This window comes from Triticum urartu, chromosome 4, assembly GCF_003073215.2.
Source record: "Triticum urartu cultivar G1812 chromosome 4, Tu2.1, whole genome shotgun sequence".
NCBI lineage: Eukaryota > Viridiplantae > Streptophyta > Magnoliopsida > Poales > Poaceae > Triticum > Triticum urartu.
In genome coordinates, this window is record NC_053025.1 from 268,626,461 (window position 1) to 268,648,765 (window position 22,305).

The window sequence follows — 22,305 nt, forward strand, 5'->3', positions numbered from 1 at the left end:
GGTCTGTTACACAGCATGGCATACTTTATAGAACCTATGGCTGAGGCATAGGGAATGAATTTCGTTCTCTCTCTATCTTATGCCGTGGTCGGGCTTTGAGTCTACTCAACTTCACACCTTACAATACAGGCAAGAATCTCCTTCTCTGAATGATCCATTTTGAATCCTTCAAAATCTTGTCAAGGTTTGTACACATTGAAAAATCTTATGAAGCATCTTGATCTATCTCTATAGATCTTGATGCCTACTGTAAGCAGCTTCATTGAGGACTTTCATTGAAAAATTCTTGTTCAAGTATCCTTTTATGCTATATAGAAATTCTATATCATTTCCAATCATCAATATGTCATCCACATATAATATCAGAAATGCTACAGAGCTCCCACTCACTTTCTTGGAAATACAAGCTTCACCATAAGTATGGATAAAACCATATGCTCTGATCACTTCATCAAAGCGTATATTCCAACTCCGAGATGCTTTCACCAGTCCATAAATGGATCGCTGGAGTTTGCACACTTTGTGAGTTCCTTTAGGATTGACAAAACCTTCTGGTTGCATCATATACAACTCTTCTTTAAGAAATCCGTGTAGTTTTGACGTCCATTTTCCATATTTGATAATTATAAAATGCAACAATTGCTAACATGATTTAGGCTGACTTAAGCGTCGCTATTGGTGAGAAGGTCTCATCGTAGTCAACCCCTTGAACTTTTCGTCTGTGAAACTGTTGTCATTTGCATTTTTGCCATGCTGTTTTAGGCTTGTTCTAGTGAGTTCTAGACGGAGCTCAATGTTCATGATTTGGAGAGATTAACTTGTACTTTAGTGTCATTTGATTGGTTGCTATGTTGGAGTGTTGTAGCATAGTTTCTTGATGCATCTTAAATATTTCCTTAATCCTCTAGGATAATTTTGACTGCTGTTCAGTGATCTACTCCTCGATCACTATTGTACCCCCTTGCCAAACTCATGGCGAGGTACACAATAGGTCTGTTACACAGCATGGCATACTTTATAGAACCTATGGCTGAGGCATAGGGAATGAATTTCGTTCTCTCTCTATCTTATGCCGTGGTCGGGCTTTGAGTCTTACTCAACTTCACACCTTACAATACAGGCAAGAATCTCCTTCTCTGAATGATCCATTTTGAACTCCTTCAAAATCTTGTCAAGGTTTGTACACATTGAAAAATCTTATGAAGCATCTTGATCTATCTCTATAGATCTTGATGCCTACTATGTAAGCAGCTTCATTGAGGACTTTCATTGAAAAATTCTTGTTCAAGTATCCTTTTATGCTATATAGAAATTCTATATCATTTCCAATCATCAATATGTCATCCACATATAATATCAGAAATGCTACAGAGCTCCCACTCACTTTCTTGGAAATACAAGCTTCACCATAAGTATGGATAAAACCATATGCTCTGATCACTTCATCAAAGCGTATATTCCAACTCCGAGATGCTTTCACCAGTCCATAAATGGATCGCTGGAGTTTGCACACTTTGTGAGTTCCTTTAGGATTGACAAAACCTTCTGGTTGCATCATATACAACTCTTCTTTAAGAAATCCGTGTAGTTTTGACGTCCATTTTCCATATTTGATAATTATAAAATGCAACAATTGCTAACATGATTTAGGCTGACTTAAGCGTCGCTATTGGTGAGAAGGTCTCATCGTAGTCAACCCCTTGAACTTTTTGAAAACCTTTCGCAACAAGTCATGCTTTGTAGATGGTGACATTACTACCAACATCTGTCTTCTTCTTGAAGATCCATTTATTCTGAATGGCTTGCCGATCATTGGGCAAGTCCACCAAAGTCCAAATGTTGTTCTCATACATGGATCATATCTCATATTTCATGGCCTCAAGCCACTTATTGGAATCTGGGCTCATCATAGCTTCTTCATAGATCATAGGATCACCATGTTCTAATAACATGACTTCCAGGACAGGATTATCATACCACTATGGTGCGGATCGTGCTCTGGTCGACCTACAAAGTTCTATAGTGACTTGATCTGAAGTTTCATGATCATCATCATTAGCTTCCTCTCTAGTTGGTGTAGTCATCATGGGAACGGTTTTCTCTGATGTTCTACTTTCCAATTCAAGAGAAGGTAGAATTACCTTATCAAGTACCACTTTTCTCCCACTCACTTCTTTCAACAGAAACTCCTTCTCTAGAAAGGTTCCATTGTTGGCAACAAAGATCTTGCCTTCGGATTTGTGGTAGAAGGTGCACCCAATTGTTTCCTTAGGCTATCCTATGAAGACACACTTCTCCGATTTGGGTTCGAGCTTATCAGACTGAAGCCTTTTGACATAAGTGTTGCAACCCCAAATTTTAAGAAACGACAGCTTAGGTTTCTTGCCAAACCATGGTTCATATGGTGTCATCTAATCAAATTTAGATGCTTCCCTATTTAACGTGAATGCGGCTGTCTCTAATGCATAACCCCAAAACGATAGTGGTAAATCGGTAACAGACAACACAGAACGCACCATATCCAATAAAGTACGCTTACGATGTTCGGACACACCATTACGTTGTGGTGTTCCAGGTGGCGTGAGTTGTGAAACAATTATTTCCAATAAGTCATTAGCTCGTTCCATTGTTTCGGAGAACGGAGTTTTAGTCATCTTGCCCATGAGGCATGGTTCACAAGTATAAAATGATTCATAATCAAGTGATTCCAAAAGTCTATCAGCATGGAGTTTCTTCATGCGCTTTACACCAATATGATCAAAATGGCAGTGCCACAAGTATGTTGCACTATAATTATCAACTTTGCATCTTTTGGCATTAATATTATGAATATGTGTATCACTATGATCGAGATTCAATAAACCTTATACATGGAGTGTATGACCATAGAGGGTTTTATTATGTAAACATAACAACAATTATTCTTTGATTTAAATGAATAACTGTATTGCAATAAACATGATCTAATCATATTCATGCTCAACGCAAACACCAAATAACATTTATTTAGGTTCAACACTAATCCAGAAGGTAGAGGGAGTGTGCGACGGTGATCGTATCAACCTTGGAATTACCTCCAACACACATCGTCACCTCATCCTTAACTAGTCTATGTTCATTCTGCAACTCCCGTTTCGAGTTACTAATCTTAGCAACTGAACCAGTGTCAAATACCCAGGGGCTACTACAAACACTAGTAAGGTACACACCAATAATCTGTATATCAAATATAATTTTGTTCACTTTGCCATACTTCATATCCGCCAAATGTTTGGGACAGTTCCACTTCCGTTGACCATTTTCTTTGGGGTACAAGCACTCAGTTTCAGGCTTGGGTCTACCTTTGGGCTTCTTCATGGGAGCGAAAACTTGCTTGCCATTCTTCTTGAAGTTCCCTTTCTTTCCCTCCCCCTTTTTCTTCAAACTAGTGGTCTTGTTAACCATCAACACTTGATGCTCTTTCTTGATTTCTACTTTCGCCGATTTCAGCATCGGAAGAGCTTGGGAATCATTTTTGTCATCCCTTGCATATTATAGTTCATGACGAAGTTCTAGTAGCTTGGTGATAGTGACTAGAGAACTCTATCAATCTTATTTGGAAGATTAACTCCCACTTTATTCAAGCGATTGCAGTACCCAGACATTCGGAGTACAATCTCACTGGCTGAGCTATTCTCCTCCATCTTGTAGGAAAAATACTTATCAGAGGCATCATACCTCTCGACACGGGCATGAATCTGAAATACCAATTTTTAGCTCTTGGAACATCTCATATGCTCCATGGCGTTCAAAACATATTTGAAGTCCCGGTTCTAGGCCGTAAATAATGATGCACTAAACTATCAAGTGGTCATCATATCGAGCTTCCAAAATGTTCATAATGTCTGCATCTGCTCCTGCAACAAGTTTGTCAGCTAGTGGTGCATCAAGGACATAATTCTTTAGTGCAACAATGAGGATAATCCTCAGATCACGAACCCAGTCCGCATCATTGCTACTATCATCTTTCAACTTAGTTTTCTCTAGGAACATATCAAAAATATATAGGAGCTATATCGTGAGCTATTGATATACAACATAGATATGCAAAACTATCAAGACTAAGTTCATGATAAATTAAGTTCAATTAATCAAATTACTAAAAGAACTCCCACTTAAATAAACATCCCTCAAGTCATCTAAGTGATACGTGATCCAAATCAACTAACCCATGTCTGATCATCACGTGAGATGGGGTAGTCATCAATGGTGAACATCTCTATGTTGATCATATCTACTATATGATTCATGTTCGACCTTTTGGTCTCCAATGTTCCGAGGCCATGTCTGTACATGCTAGGCTCGTCAAGTTTAGCCCAAGTATTCTGCATGTGCAAAACTGTCTTGCACCCGTTGTATGTGAACATAGAGTCTATCACACCCGATCATCACATGGTGTCTCAACACGATGAACTGTAGAAATGGTGCATACTCAGGGCAGACATTTTTTGCTTGAAATTTAGTGAAGGGATAATCTTATAATGCTACCGCCGTACTAAGCAAAATAAGATTCATAAAAGATAAACATCACACACAATCAAAATATGTGGCATGATATGGCCATCATCATCTTGTGCTTTTGATCTCCATCTCCGAAGCATCGTCATGATCTCCATCATCACCGGCTCGACACCTTGATCTCCATCGTAGCATCATGGTCATCTTGCCAACTATTGCTTCTATAACTATCGCTAACGCATAATGATAAAGTAAAGCAATTACATGGAGTTTGCATTTCATACAATAAATAGACAACCATAAAGCTCCCGCCGGTTGCCGATAACTTACAAAACATGATCATCTCATACAATAACGTATATCACATCATGTCTTGACCATATCACATCATAACATATGCTTCAAAAATAAGTTAGACGTCCTCTACTTTGTTGTTGCAATTTTTACATGGCTGGTACGGGCTTCTAGCAAGAACTGTTCTTACCTACGGCAAAAACTATAATGGTGATTCGTCAAGTTTGCTGTTTTAACCTTCTTCAAGGACCAGCCGTAGTCAAATTCAATTAGAGTAAAGTAGGAGAAATAGACATCCGCCAGCCACCTTTATGCAAAACTAATTGCATGTCAGTCGGGGGAACCAGCCTCATGTGCGTGGACATGTAAGGTTGGTCTGGGCCGCTTCATCCCACAATACCGCCGAATCAAAATAAGACGTTGGTGGTAAGCAGTATGACTAACACCACCCACAACTCTTTGTGTTCTACTCGTGCATATCATCTACGCATAAGCCTGGCTCTGATACCACTGTTGGGAATCGTTGCATGGAAAACCAAAAAATTTCTACACACATGCAATCATCTATCCATGGAGATGCATAGCAATGAGGGGTAAAGTGTGTCTATGTACCCTCATAGACAGTAAGAGAAAGCGTTTCTCAAAGCGGTTGATGTATTCGAACTTCTTCATGCTACAACCGATCAAGTACCCAATGGACGACACCTCCGCGTTCTACACACGTTCAACTAGATTATATCTCTCGCCTTCTTGATCTAGCCAGACGTCGAGGTAGTACATGAGTTCCATCAGCACGACAGCATTGTTACGGTGATGGTGTAGTGATCCTCTCAAGGCTTCGCCTAAGCACTACGAAATATGAACGGGGGTGTAAACGGTGGATGGGGGCGCCGCACACGGCTAAACCATTGTCTGTCGTGTGCTAGGCGCCTCCCTCCACATATATATAGGTGGGAGGGGGAGGCGAGGCAGCCTGGTGCACGACATACGTGGCCGACCGGCCCTAGGGCTCCTGCCCTGGCCGCGCCCCCTGCCATGTATCCCTAAGGGGTAAGGAAAGAGGGGGGGATAGGGAAGGAAGTGGGAATGCTAATCCAGACTTTCTTTTCCGTTCCCCCTTTCTTTCTCCTCCTTAGGCCGGCCCATATGGGGGTGCACTAACCCCTTGTGGCTGGTGCGTTTCCCCTCTTGGCCCATAAGGCCCATATCTTTTGCTGGGGGTGCCCGGAACCCCTTTCGGTAACTAGATAAGTACCTGGTACGCCCGAAGCACTTCTGGTGTCCGAATACCATCGTCCTATATATCAATCTTTACCTCTCAACCATTTCAAGACTCCTCATCATATACATGATCTCATCCGGGACTCCGAACAACTTTCAGTCACCAAATCACATAACTCATATAATACTATATCGTCATCGAACGTTGAGCGTGCAGACCCTACAGGTTCAAGAACTATGTAGACATGCCCGAGACACCTCTCGGTCAATAACCAATAGCGGAACCTAGATGCGCATATTGTCTCTTACATATTCTACAAATATCTTTATCGCTCGATCTGTTATTACAACATACGTAATTCCCTTTGTCCATCGTTATGTTACTTGCCCGAGATTCTGTCATCGGTATCTTCATACCTAGTTCAATATCGTTACCAGCAAGTCTCTTTACTCGTTCCGTAATACATCACCTCGTTACTAACTCCTTAGTCGTTTGCTTGCAAGCTTATGATGTGTACTACAGAGAGGGCCCAGAGATACCTCTATGATACTCAGAGTGACAAATCCTAATCTTGATCTATGGTAACTCAACAAACACCTTCGGTGATACCTTGTAGAGCATCTTTATAATCACCAATTTACATTGTGATGTTCGATAGCACACAAGCTCCTCCGGTATCCGGGAGTTGCATAATCTCATAGTTGAAGGAATATGTATTTGACATGAAGAAATCAATATCAATAAAAATGAACGATCATAATGCTAAGCTAACGGATGGTTCTTGTCCATGACATCATTCTCCTAATGATGTGATCCCGTTATCAATTGACAACTCATGTCAATGGTTAGGACACCTTAACCATCTTCGATCAACGAGGTAGTCCAGTAGAGGCTCACTAGGGACACAGTGTTTGTTTATGTATTCACACATGTATTTAAGTTTCTGATCAATACAATTCTAGCATGAATAATAAACCTTTATCATGAATAAGTAAATATATAATAACAACTTTATTATTCCCTCTAGGGCATATTTCCTTCAGGAAGGTGACCGCACAGTCAGCTATCAAGTTCATGAAAGGATTGGTGTGCCGATTTGGAGTGACCGCTAGGATAATCACTGAGAACGGCATCCAATTCACGAGCCACACCTTCATGCAGTACATCCAAAGCATTGGAAGCAAGGTCTCCTTTGCTTCCGTTGCTCATCCCCGGAGTAATGGTCATGCTGAGAGGATGAATGCTGAAGTGCTGCATGGACTCAGGACAATAACCTTTGGTAGGCTGCAGAAGTGCATCAAAGGCTGGATCGACGACCTGCCGATGGTTCATTGGTCCCTCCGTATGACACCGAATCGAGCCACCACCCAGACTCGCTTCTCCCTAGTGTATGGGACAGAAGTAGTACTCGCCATGGAACTCATCTACGGGTCACCTCGAGTACTTTCCTACAATGAAGTAGAGAAAGAGAAGCTCCGGCATGACGAGGCCGTGCTGCTCGAGGAGGATCATCTCCGGGCTGATGTGTGTGCTGCACGGTACCAGCAAGCCTTGCGCCACTATCATAGTCGCAGAATTCATGCCCTGTGCCATGAGGAAGGCTACCTTGTCCTTTGGCATGTTCTTTCCGCCAAGGTTTCCAAAAAGTTGACGCTGAAGTGGGAAGGCCCTTATCGAGTAGTACAAGTCACCAGACCTGGTGCAGTCCATCTGGAGACCGAAGATGGCATTAAGGTGCAAAACTCATGGAATATTGAGCATATTCGCAAATTCTACCCGTAAGGCGAGGTTACCGGGCTCAGCCCCGGCAACCACCTTGTGTACAAGCCTTGCCGATGCGCATGTAACCCTTTGTACAAAGCCAGACACATACCCTCAGCACAGATAATAAAATGAAGCGCTGGCATCAAGAACTGGCATGCATGTTTATTTAAGTATGATTTTACTATATTCATTAGCTCATATGGATAAGGTCGTATGCTACTGTTTCTTTCCCCTGAACTAACAACAGGGCTCCTACCACAGATAAAGATTCCCGAAGGAAAGGAGTGAGAACGAGCTCGCATATTGGCCTCTAGCGACATAAGGCAGATAAGTTCTTCTTTGAAATTCATATTATACCACTGTGAGAAAAAATTGTGTGTACAGAAACCATGTCACTCTTTGACATTTGTGCTCCCATTCCGTTGATTCAAAGGTTACCTTGGTAATGCTGGTTGTAGCTGCATTTGGGAACATGAGTTGGCTAGGGGCCAGTTCTCATCCATGCTCCTAGCCCGCCAAGCAGAGTCTTGCGGCAGGCGATGGAAGAGACTAGCAAGGTGCCTTGATGGGATATCTTGTTTACTTTAGAGTATAAAGGAGTTGTTCCTTTGCATGGATATGACACATGCACAAGTGCCGGCAAGCTTATATTTTTCATTAACACGCAAAAAAAACAAGTACAATTCTCATGGGGTACAAATATGGATAGAAAAGATTACATAATTAAGACTAAAGTTTGCCAAGTGCCTACAGCTTTTGGATTGAAAAAAGATAAGTGCCCCTTAATGCCTATCTTGTCCCTCTCCTCCTAGGACCTAAAGTGGGAGGTGAAGAGGGCAAAGCCTAGCCTGACCCCGTCAGCGCCCGCAGGATGCAGCCTGACAAGATCGGGAGAGTGCGGACGAAGGTGATGGACGGAGAGAGCGGCTAGGTGATGCCCTAGTCACCACCGCCAGGACCAGCGGAACGCGGCAGGAGGAACACCGGCAGGGAAGATGAAGCTGGAGTCCACGAGGAAGCCTGCTGGGGTCCAGCTGGAGGAGGCAGAACATCCACACCCAACTCCCCGGAAAATCGCTCTGCGGGGAAGAAAACCTAGGTGCAGATGGTGGTGCTGCCAGTGCCTAGCTGATGGTGATGGTGCGTCCGAGGCTCACCTGGAATCCGAGCTGTCATCCTCCCGCTCGGCCCCGTCGTCATCGCTATCATTGTCCTCTTCGTCACTGATACGTCTCCAACATATCTATAATTTTTATTGTTCCATGTTGTTATATTATCATTCTTGGATGTTTTACAATCATTTTATATCATTTGTGGGGACTAACCTATTGACATAGTTCCAAGTGCCAGTTGTTGTTTTTTTCTTGTTTTTTACATCGCAGGAAATCAATATCAAACGGAGTCCAAAGGCAGTGAAACTTTTTGTGGATTTCTTATGCACCATAAGACACCCAATGGGCCAGAGAAGCACCTAGGGGGTACCCTGAGGGGGGCACAACCCACCAGGGCGCGCCTGGGCTCCCAGGCGCGCCCAGGTGGGTTGTGCCCACCTCGGTGGCCTCCTGCACCGCCTCTTTGCTCTATAAATAACCCAATATTATAAAAACCCTAGGGGGGTCGACGAAAATCAATTCCAGCTGCCGCAAGTTCTTGAAACGACAAATTCGATCTAGACACCATCATAGAGGGGTTCATCATCCTCATTGGCGCCTCTCTGATGATGCGTGAGTAGTATTTTGTAGACTTTCGGGTCCGTAGTTAGTAGCTAGATGGCTTCCTCTCTCTCTCTCTCTCTTGATTCTCAATACAGTGGTCTCTTGGAGATCTATTTGATGTAACTCTTTTTGCTGTGTGTTTGTTGGGACCGATGAACTTTCAATTTATGATCAGATATATGTTTTTATCCATGAAAGTTATTTGAGTCTTTTGATCTCTTATATGCATGATTAGTTATAGCCTTGCATTTCTTCTTTGAATCTTTGGTTTAGTTAGGCAAACTAGATCGATTTTTCTTGCCATGGGAAGAGGTGCTTTGTGATGGGTTTGATCTTACGGTGCTTGATCCCAGGGATAGAAGGGGAAACAACACGTATGTATCATTGCTATTAAGGATAAATAGATGGGGTCTATTTCTACATAAATATATCTTGTGTACATCATGTCATCGTTCTTATTGCATTACTCCGTTTCTCCATGAACTTAATACACTAGATGCATGCTGGATAGCGGTCGATCTGTGGAGTAATAGTAGTAGATGCAGGCAGGAGTCGATCTACTGATGTTGGACGTGATGTCTATATAATGGTCATTGCCTGGATATCGTTATGATTATTTGAAGTTCTATCAGTTGACCAACAATAATTTGTTTACCCACCGTTGCTATTTTTCTCGAGAGAAGGCACTAGTGAAACCTACGGCCCCCGGGTCTCTTCTTTATTATATTTGTCTTCACAATCTATTTTTATTTGCTTTTATTTTCAGATCTATTAATTCAAAGCCCCATACCTTGCTGCAATTTTCATTTATTTATTTTATCTCGTGTTCCCACGAGATCTATTTATCCAATCTACTACAATTTTACCTATCTTTTAACCCGTGAGGGATTGACAACCCCTCTCACATCGGGTTGCAAGTATTTGTTCTTTGTGTGTAGGAGCTGTTTACATGGTGTTGCATGGTTCTCCTACTGGTTTGACAACCATGGACTCATCACTGAGGGAAATACCTACTGTAGCAATGCTGCATCATCCCTTCCTCTTTGGGGAAATACTGGCGTAGTTCAAGCCGCATCAAAAGGAATTTCTGGCGTCGTTGCCGGGGAGATATCATTAACATCTACCAGGTTCCTAATCACAAATCTCATCTCCTTGCAATTTACATTATTTGCCATTTGCCCCTCGTTTTCCTCTCCTCAACTTCACAAAAATTTGCCTATTTATTCGCCCTCTTTTCCGTTTGCCGTTTTCTCGTCTGATCTGTTTCTATGCGAAACCTTGTTTGCCACTTCTTGTCATTATAGATAGTTCTTCCTCTATTGCGTGCACTCCCAAGAACGAGGTTCTTAACTTTAAAGAAAGGGGAGGGAGAATTTAAAGGATGCTTGGTATAGGATTTGCAATGCTCATTATAGATCTATCCGTAAGAAATCTACCATTGTTCTTCTGCCCTGTTTTTATGTGGGCATCACCACTTGGTATAGATTCGTCCTTGATACGATTACCGGTAGAAATTTCTTGATGTGTCCCTCTCAGGATGCTTTTAATGCTATGGAAAATTTAGTATGTTCACCACCGCTTATGGTTAATGAAACAACTTTGACTCTTGAGCATGTTATGGAAAGATTAGATGCTATTGAAAAGAAAATGCTTACCAAACAACATATTGAAAACATGGATAAAAATATGTCTAATTTTCCTACTGAAATTGGATCAAAAGCGGGAGAAGTTTTTAAGTTGTTTAAAGAAAAGGGGACCGTAATTCATGAAAGAATTGATGAAAGCCCGTCTCGGATTGATAAACTGGAAGAAATCTTTAGTAAACTAAGTATGGCTTTTGCTTCCGGTAAAACTATTGAAAAAACTCCCGTAAAAGTTGGCAAGATTAATCAAGTTACTAAGAACAAGGGTGCAACTTGTAGCAATAGTAGTAAAGAAGATCTTAAGGTGATTAGTATTCACCCGGATTTTGTTGAAGCTATAAGAGATCCTTTGTGCAAGAATGAGTTCCTTAAACATGTTCCTAGGAATATTTTCATTGAAAATTTGTATTCTAATTCCTTGAAAAATTTGAAGTGCTTGATTGAAGAGTTGAGGACCTAAGATAACAATACTTGAATCTTTGCATCATGCCTAGCTAGGGGCATAAAACGGTAGCACTTGTTGGGAGGCAACCCAATGAATAAAATTTATTTTTGTCTTTTTCCTTCTGTTCTTGAGTGTTTAAACAATTATGCTACTATTACGATTGTGTTTTTGTGTTCAGTTTAGTGTTAGTGCCAAGTAAAGCCTTTGGGATCATGTTGGATGATAGTTGATTTGATCTTGCTGAAAATCAAAAACTTTTGCACCCAAAAAATAATTTTATTTCTTAACAGATGTGCGATAAAATACTGATTATTTTTGCAGGAGATTAGTAAACAAATTTCTCACGTTGTCCTAATTTTTCAGAATTTTTGCAGTTACAAAAGTATTCAAAATCCCTAGATTACTACAGACTGATCAGTTTTTGACAGATTCTATTTTCTTTCCGTTGTGTGCTTGTTTTGATGATTCTATGGTTTTCTTTGAAGAGTTTTTGCCATAGAAAAGTTGGAATACAGTGTATATAATGCAAAAATAAAATATGAAGGGGTTTGCAACAGTACTTATAGTAGTGATTTGCTTTCTTATACTAACAGATCTCACGAAGGTTTTCTTGATTTTTGTGTGATTGAAGTTTTCACATTTTGTGTGTGTTTACGATTAATGAAGGATCAAGGATTACCAAAAGGCTAAGTTTGGGGATGCCCAAGGCACCCCAAGATAATATTCAAGAAGTATCAAGCAACTAAGCTTGGGGATGCCACTTCTAACGACCATCGGTATTTTACTTGAAACTATATTTTTATTCGTCAAATATTATGAGTTTTGCTTGGAGCGCCTTGTATGATATGAGTCCTCGCTTGTTTTTCTTTGTATTTTCAGTCATGAATCCTTGCTGGACACACCTATTTGAGAGAGCCAAAATTATGCCATCACTTGTTAGAATTGCTCTCTATGCTTCATTTAAATCCTTTTGAGCTATGGAATTGCTCTAGTGCTTCACTTATATCTTTTTGAGCATGGTGTGCTTTTGTATTTTTGAAGAAATGCTCTCGTGTTTCACTTAGATTTATTTGAGACTTAGTAAAATTTCTAAGAAATTCTCTCTTACTTCACTTAAATTATTTTGAGAGAAGAATTTTTTATGCTCATGTTCTTCACTTATATTTGTTTGAGCTTATCAAAAGCAACATATGAAACTAGTCCCAAAGTGATAGATATCCAAGGAGGATATAATAAAAACTTTCATGAAGATCATTGGACACAATAAACTTTATTCGTTGTAACAGTTTTGTGATATGTTGATGTAATATGTGAGTCATGTTGATGAGTAATTATGCTTTCGTAAGAAAATTGGTGTTAAGGTTTGTGATTCCCTATGCAAGCACGAAAGTCAATAGTTATGCATGAAATTACATCCTACTTGTGGTGCATTATTCGGTGTTAGTTATGCTTAATGCTCGCTTATGATATTTTTTTGTTTTTTGGTTGGTTGCTTCTCAATCTTTTGCTAGCCATCATTTTGCACTAAGTATGATCACTACTTGTGCATCGAAAATCCTTTAAACCAGTTTTGCCGCATGAGTCCACTATACCTACCTATATGCGGTACTCTTTTGCCGTTCTAAGAAAAATTGTATGTGCCATCTCTAATTTTCAAAATAAATTTCTCTTTTGTGTGCTCGTACCGCTCATGAAACGGTAGGGGGTGGCTGATATATTTCCATGCTAGATGATGTTACTCTCAAGATGAGTGTTTATTCACTTGTCATTGCACGAGAGTACGACAAAGGTATTAGGGATGCCCAGTCCTAAAATGAAAAATGAATTTACTTTATGTTGTCAAATAATAAATTCCTTGGAAAGTGTTGGTATGGAAGGCACCCGTGGATACGGTTATCCATGTAAAGTGAAAGTATGGTGGAAAAACGAATAAACTTTATTTTCTGTTTGGGAACCGCCTCTGGTATATCTAGCATGGAAAGTATTGGGAACTACTCGATCGTTTTCGTTGACAGGAAAAGCATGCCAGCCAAAATGTTTTATCTTTATCTTTTTCACTTTGAGCTCTGGCACATCTACAAATCCCTACTTCCATCCATGAAGGGCCTTTCTATTTACTTTATGAAATTTTTATTTTTACTTGAGTCTCCATCTTCTCTTGTAAAGCATGAACTAAGGGGCACTATGATTGTACTTGAGCATTGGGTGTAGCTAATATCTAGAGAAGTGTGTTTCATGAATGGATCAATGATTAAGCATAATGGGCTAGGGATAACTTGCTTTAGCGTTGAAATTTTGAAAGACATGGTTGCTTGTTGATATGCTTGAGTATTAAAGTCCTCATGTCAGAACTAGAATATTGCTTTGAACCATATAAAAGTCCAATTGTACATGCTATAAAAGAAAGAATATGTGATTAACATGTTAGGCAACATTCTACATCAAAAAAATTGTTTTTATCATTTGCCTACTCGAGGACGAGCAGGAATTAAGCTTGGGGATGCTGATACGTCTCCAACGAATCTATAATTTTTGTTTGTTCCATGCTATTATATTATCATTCTTGGATGTTTTTGGGACTAACCTATTGACATAGTGAGAAGTGCCAGTTGTTATTTTTGCTTGTTTTTTACACCGCAGGAAATCAATATTAAACGGAGTCCAAAGGCAGCAAAACTTTTTATGAATTTTTTATGGACCAGAAGACACCCAATGGGCCAGAGAGGCACTTGGGGGGGTGCCCTGAGGGGGGCACAACTTACCAGGGCGTGCTTGGGAGGGTTGTGCCCACCTCAGTGCCTCCCGCACCACCTCTTTGCTCTGTAAATACCCCAATATTCCAGAAACCCTAGGGGAGTCGACGAAAATGAGTTCCAGCCGCCGCAAGTTCCAGAAACCACACATCCAATGTAGAAACCATCATGGAGGGTTCATCGTCCTCATTGGTGCCTCTTCGATGGTGCGCGAGTAGTCTTTTGTAGACCTTCGGTCCGTAGTTAGTAGCTAGATGGCTTCCTCTCTCTCTCTATCACTCTCTTGATTCTCAATACAATGGTCTCTTGGAGATCTATTTGATGTAACTCTTTTTGCGGTTTGTTTGTTGGGATTCGATCAACTTTGAGTTTATGGTCAGATCTATGTTTTTATCCATGGAAGTTATTTGAGTCTTTTGATCTCTTATATGCATGATTAGTAATTTCCTCGTATTTCTTCTTCGAATATTTGGTTTAATTAGGCCAACTAGATCGATTTTTCTTGCCGTGGGAAGAGGTGCTTTGTGATGGGTTCGATCTTACGATGCTTGATCCCAGTGACAGAACGGGAAACAACACATATGTATCATTGCTATTAAGGATAACAAGAAGGGGTCAATTTCTACATAAATAGATCTTTTCTACCTCTTGTCATCATTGTTATTGCATTACTCCATTTCTCCATGAACTTAATACACTAGATGCATGCTGGATAGCGGTCGATGTTTGGAGTAATAGTAGTAGATGCTGGCAGGAGTCGGTCTACTAATCTTGGACGTGATGCCTATATAATGATCATTGCTTGGATATCATCATGATTATTTGATGTTCTATCAATTGCCCAGCAGTAATTTTTTTACCCATCGTTGCTATTTTGCTCAAGAGAAGCCAGTAGTGAAACCTTCGACCCCGGGTCTCTTTTTATTATATTTGCCTTTGCGATCTATTTTTATTAGCTTTTATTTTCAAATCTATTAATCCAAAAAACCAAAAATACCTTGCTGAAATTTTTATTTATTTATTTTATCTCGCGTTCCGGCGAGAGCTATTCATCCAATCTATTTCAATTTTACCTATCTTTTTACCCGTGAGGGATTGACAACCCCTCTCTTACGTCGGGTTGCAAGTATTTGTCCTTTGTGTGCAGGAGCTATTTACGTGGTGTTGCGTCGTTCTTCTACTGGTTCGATAACCTTGATCTCATCACAGAGGGAAATACCTACCATAGTTGTGCTGCATCATCCCGTCCTCTTTGTTGAAATACCGATGTAGTTCAAGCCGCATCAGTCGCTCTCGCTCGAGGAGTAGCTTTCGTCATCAGTCGAGCTCTGCGCGCAACACCCAAAGCGCGGACCCGATTGCCCGAAGACCTTGATGGAGAGCAAGTTGGCATCCATTAACTTAAAATGGAGGACGTGCCTCGCCGCCAAGCTGTGGGCACGAGCAAAGATTTTCCAGCCACTTCAGAGAAGCATGACATGATGTATAGGGAACTCCACGTCCGCCCGCATGCTGCCATTACAGCAGCCCCTCATGTGCAGCTTCAATCCTGGCAGATGTTCTTCCTCGATCACCCTTACAAAACTAGATGGGAGTCGAAGGCGGCTGCACGGCGACCCATGCAGCTTGAGGATAAACTCCAGTGGCTGGTCGCCTACATGGCCTTCCATCAAAGCCGGGGTGACCGAAGGAGGGACGACGAGAGCGCCACCACACCCTGCTGAGCCCCGAGCGACGTGAGGGCCACGCCCGTGCCCCGCAGCACCACCTTGTGCGCTGGATTGTACCCCTGCGTCTCTAGTTGGGCTAGGGAGGCGCTGTCGGGAAGAGACCCTCATCACCATCACCGGTGAACTACCACATCTTCTTCCCCCTCACCATGGTACAAGCAAGATGCAAGAAGAAGGAGGAGGAGGTGCATGAATGGATGAGTCCCTCGCCCATGCCTCCTTTTATAGGGGGCACGGCCGGGGGCTGGCTCCTCACCACCAAGGAGGCAACCGCCCCACTCTGCCAATCCAATCCAATCAACCCTTCTAAGCCTATCCATAGTGCTGGGTTTTCTGCCATGGCACTCATTCCCGCGCCCTGTGCTCCCGTCACCAACCCTGTGCAATGCATGTAGCGTACGTGGCGGAAACGGCAGAGGTAGTGGGATGAGTAAAATGGCAGTTACCACCCCGTGAACGTGGGGCATGGGCAGCCCGCTGGTCATTGCACAAATTTCCCCATGTCGCCTCACACGACACGTGGGGAAAACGGAAACTGATTCCATCACAGGTTAATGAAGAAGTAAGGAAGATATCAAGGAAGACTTGGATCCCACCGCAGATGGGCCAAAGTGTTCGCCTGTGTATTTGTTAGGGCCTACCCCGGGGGCACCTGTCGGTGCAATGAACGTTCACGTTTGTTTCCCAGACTTATACACATGCATGTTGTCACCATATATCCAACACGAACCTATAAAACCCAAACAAGGCCAAGGTCAGGGAAGCAACTCTTTGTGAGATCAAAGAGCGGATCAAGAAGACCAATACAAACAAGACTACAGAGCAGCACCTTGGGAAGGCCTCCCTTGGTGGGCAGGAGAGCCTAGCCGGGTCGAAGACACCCCAAGGACAAGTCCAAGTTGCCATCGATAGGCTTGCCGGGCCCGCCAAGGGTAAATCTCCCTGCCAAGGCACCACCACTCCATCGCTCCACCTCACGGCAACGCAAATCGCTTATCAATGTAGTGTCGAGCCCCCAAGTGATTAAGTAGCTTCCACAAAGCATGTGGTGGCCCATTGGAAGACAGATTACCCCCACATGACACCCGTTCAGAGGCATGTCAAGCAGACAAGTAGAAGACAATTAAGCGGTACGACAGGCTTGCCGGGCTGCATCCTCAGTGTGACACCTAGCAGTGCATTTAATGCACTTTGTCTTAACTGCCAGAGTTAGGTATGATAGCACTGTTAGCTATCTAATCATTAGATAAAGACTATTTTTCCACTGTGGTTACCCCTTGATCTATAAAAGGAGGCCCTAGGTAACCTAGAGAAGGATTCAGACCTCTCACACATATACGCGCGTAGCTGCTCCTCCCCAGAGGCGACCTTGCCGGGCTCGAGCGTTGCGTGCCGTTGTTTCCTCCCAACTCAATCCACCAAAAGCAGGAGTAGGGTTTAATGCTTCATGGCGCCCCGAACCTGGGTAAAAATCTCCAGTGTCATCATTGTCGTGCTGCCCCCATGGCTTCCGCTCTTTGTGCAATGTGATCTCCCCCTTGCCAAACCACAAAGGAGCCCTTGGCTCCATAGGTGATCGTGTCAACCCACGACACAAGGAAAGGGAAGTTCAAGAAGAACGGCAAGCAAGTTGCTACTCCCATGAAGAAACCTAAGGCTAGACCCAAACCTAAGACCGAGTGCTTCAATTGCAAGGGGAATGGTCACTAGAAGCGGGACTGCCCCAAGTACTTGGCAGAAACGAAGGCTGGCAATGTCAAGGAAGGTATATTTGATATATACATGTTATTGATGTGTACCTTACTAGTGCTTGAAGTAGCGCCTAGGTATTTGATATTGGTTTGATTGCTAATATTAGTAACTCGAAATAGGAGCTGCGGTATAAACAGAGACTAGCTAAGGATGAGGTGACGATGCTGTTGGGACAAACCCCGAACAACCTCTCTCTCACACTCGCTCGAACGTAGGTGGAAGAAGAGGGACATAGATATTTCTGGCACACATACGCCCCACCGCACGAACAACCTTACTTTACTGGGCACATATCCCGGCCCGGCAACACACCAGCGTGCTTACAACGAGTACACAGAGGGCTTTTTATACCCAAGCTACACACACCAACACACACACACTCAGACGACCCGGCCACCACACCGGCCACTAACCCATGCATGCACCATCACACCCGGCGACTAGCTCAATTAACTTGGCCGGCACACACACACACTAGCTAACTACCTTATCCAGCCGATGTGATCCATGCACTAACTAACCATGGCATGCAGGTCTACTCGACCAGTACCTGTGACCGAGCCAACTACACGCACGCACGTATACATCTGATCCATGCAGCTAGCTAACTCATGAAGACTCATGCAGGTCTACTTGGCCGGCACACACACCCATGCCCACCACGGACCAGACCTGGCGCACCGACGCCGGTTACTACCACATGGGCACGGACATGGCTTATTGCCAACAGTCACCCCCTAAGCCATGACCTCACCGTTGCAGGAGTTGTTGTAGCTCCCGTCTTTGTTGTCATCTCGTCTGCCTGATGCAACCGCGCATCCCCGCGCCCGCTGTGACGTGCCGTGTGCTCGCCACACCCATGCCATGGTTGCCACATCGCTCATCATGGGAGCTGCATCTGGAAACGCCAGCGTCATCATCGCCACGGCTGCGGACTCGACCTGGCGGACTGACGCCGGGCGCCACCGCGCTTGACGCACGCGTCCATGTTCACCATGCTCACCGTGGCCTCACCGCGTGCTGCCTCTGCCATTCACCATGACAGCCGCAGCGCCACGCACCTCCAAAGGACGACGCACGACCCGAAGCTCCATCGCGCAGCCACCGGTGAGCGCTGCCATTGCCGGCACGCCTCCAGCACATCGAACCACGCCCAAGACAACCAAGCGCATGATACCAAATGTTGGGACAAACCCCGAACTACCTCTCTCTCACACTCGCTCAAACATAGGTGGAAGAAGAGGGATAGAGATATTTCTGGCGCACATACGCCCCACGGCACGAACGACCTTACTTTACTGGGCACATACCCCGTCCCGGCAACACACCGGCGCGCTTACAACGAGTACACAGAGGGCTTCTTATACCCAAGCTACACATACCAACACACACACAGACACGCACTCACATGGCCCGGCCACCACACCGGCCACTAACCCATGCATGCACCATCACACCCGGCCACTAAATCAATTAACTTGTCTGGCTCACATGCACTAGCTAACTACCTTAGCCGATGTGATTCATGCACTAACTAACCTCAGCATGTAGGTCTACTCGTCAAGTACCTATGACCGAGCCAACTACAGCACACACGTATCCATCTGATCCATGCAACTAGCTAACTCATGTAGACTCACGCGAGCACAGACTCATGACGACACACACACCTGTGCCCACCATGGACCAGACTTGGCGCACCAACGTCGGTCACCACCACATGGGCACGGACATGGCTTATTGCCAACACTCACCCCCTAAGCCATGACCTCGTCATTGTCGGAGTTGTTCTATCTCCCGTCATTGACGTCATCTCGTCTGCCTGATGCCACCACGCTCCCCTGTGCCCGCTGCGACGTGTCATGTGCTCGCCACGCCCGCGCCATGGTTGCCGCGTCGCTCATTATCGGAGCTGCATTTGGAACGTTTGCGTCATCGTCGCCACGGCCGCGGACTCCACCGGGCGCACTGACGCCCGTCACCACCACGCTTGCCGCACGCGTCCATGTTCAACGTGCTCATCGTGGACTCACCGCGTACCGCCTCCGTTGTTCGCCATGATAGCCGCAGTGCCGCGCACCTCCATAGGCCGACACACGGCCCGGAGCTCCATCGAGCAGCTGCCGGCGAACGCCGGCACGCCTCCGGCACATTGAACCACGCCCAAGACAACCAAGATCATGATACCAAAAGTTGGGACAAACCCCGAACTACCTCTCTCTCTCTCTCACTTGCTCGAATGTAGGTGGAAGAAGAGGGACACAGATATTTCCGGCGCACATACGCCCCTCGACACGAACGACCTTACTTTACTGGGCACATACCCTGGCACGGCAACACACCGGGGAACTTACAACGAAAACACAGAGGGCTTTTTATACCCAAGCAACACACACCAACACAAACACAAACACACTCACTCACACGATCCGGCCACCACACCAGCCACTAACCCATGCATGCACCATCACACCCGGCCACTAACTCAATTAACTTGGCTGACACACACGCACTAGCTAACTACCTTATCCAATCGATGTGATCCATGCACTAAATAACCTCAGCACGCAGGTCTACTTGGCCAGCACCTATGACCGAGCCAACTACATGCACGCACATATCCATCTGATCCATGTAGCTAGCTAACTCACACAGACTCATGGGAGCACGGACTCGTGCGGGCACACACACCCGTGCCCACCACAGACCAAACCTGGCGCACCGATGCTGGTCACCACCATATGGGCACGGACATGGCTTATTGCCAACATATGCATGTTGGAAAATGGCCAAGGTTGATGTGATCGCCGGTGGCACGCTCCCTCTATGTTTACCTCCGGGATTAGTTATGAACCTGAATAACTGTTATTTGGTGCCTGTGTTAAGCATGAACATTATATTTGGATCTTGTTTATTGTGAGACGGTTATTCATTAAGTCAGAGAATAATGGTTGTTCTATTCATATGAATAACATCTTTTACGATCATGCACCCCTTCTGAATGGTCTATTCTTATTGAATCTTGATCATTGTGATAGAGGTGTTCATAATATTGATGCCAAATGATGCAAAGTTAATGATGATAGTACCACATACTTGTGGCATTTTCACTTAGATCACATTGGTGTAAAGCGCATGAAGAACTCCATGCTAATGGACTTTTGGAATCACTTGATTATGAATTATTTGAAACATGTGAAGCATGCCTCATGGGCAAAATGACTAAAACCCCATTTTCGGGAACAATGGAGGGGGCAGGTGACTTACATGAAATAATACATACTGTTGTATGTGGTCTGATGAGTGTTGAAGCACGCGATGTATATCGTTATTTTCTTATGTTCACGTATGATATGAGTAGGTATGGGCGTATTTACTTAATGAAACACAAGTCTGAAACATTTGAAAAGTTGAAGGATTTTACAATAAAGTGGAGAGTCATCGTAACAAGAAAATAAAGCTTCTATGATTTGATCGTGGAGGTGAATATTTCGGTTACGAGTTTGACACGCACTGAAGACAATGCGGGATTGTTTTAGAACTCACGCCACCTGGAACACCACAGCGTAACAGTATGCCCGAACGTCTTAATCGTACTTTATTGGATATGGTGTGTTCTATGATGTCTCTTACCGATTTTCTACTATCGTTTTGGGGTTATGCATTAGAGACAACCACATTCACTTTAAATAGGGCATTGTACAAATCCATGAGATGACACTGTATGAGTTATGATTTGGTAAGAAACATAAGCTGTCATTTCTTAAAGGTTGGGGATGCAATGTTTATGTCAAGAGGCTTCAGCCAGATAAGCTCGAACTCAAAGCAGAGAAGTGCATCTTCACAAGATACCCTAAAGAGACAATTAGGTATACCTTCTATCACACATCCGAGGGCAAGATTTTTGGTGCCAAGAGGGCTGCTAGAGGTGGACGTGATAGCGGGAGAGGTAGGAAGGCTGCTGGGCCTTCCTCGCCGCCACCCCTAGCTGATTCTCCCAACCACCAGAGTGCTCCGTATCAAGTGGACCCATCAGCTTTGGACCCGTCTCGGACTCCAGTCGACGGGCCTCGGGTCACCGATCATTCTTCCGACGAGACTCGGGTCCCAGAGTCTTCGTCCCAGGAGACTCGGGTCCCAGAGTCTTTGTCCCATGTGACTCCGGATGCTAGTGGCCATGCTGATGGTGGCGAGGACACCTTTTCTGATGATAGCTATAGTGAGGGCGAGCTGGTTGAGGGGGCAAGAAGGTCTACCAGTGTGGCGATACAAAGCTCCCGCCCGTGCCGCCAACCCGCGATTAGAGGTGGTTGATTGAGCCTAACGGGGATAAGTAAGTGCATTTACTCTATTTTAACATTTTTCCTTCATGTTTCTTCAAATTAATATCTAATGTGTTGGCCCTGTCATACTGTAGGGGTTGGAAATACGCCCCTGGTGTCCGCAGGCCCAACCAGGTACTTGGTGTGTTGTGCCAGCACCACTTCTCA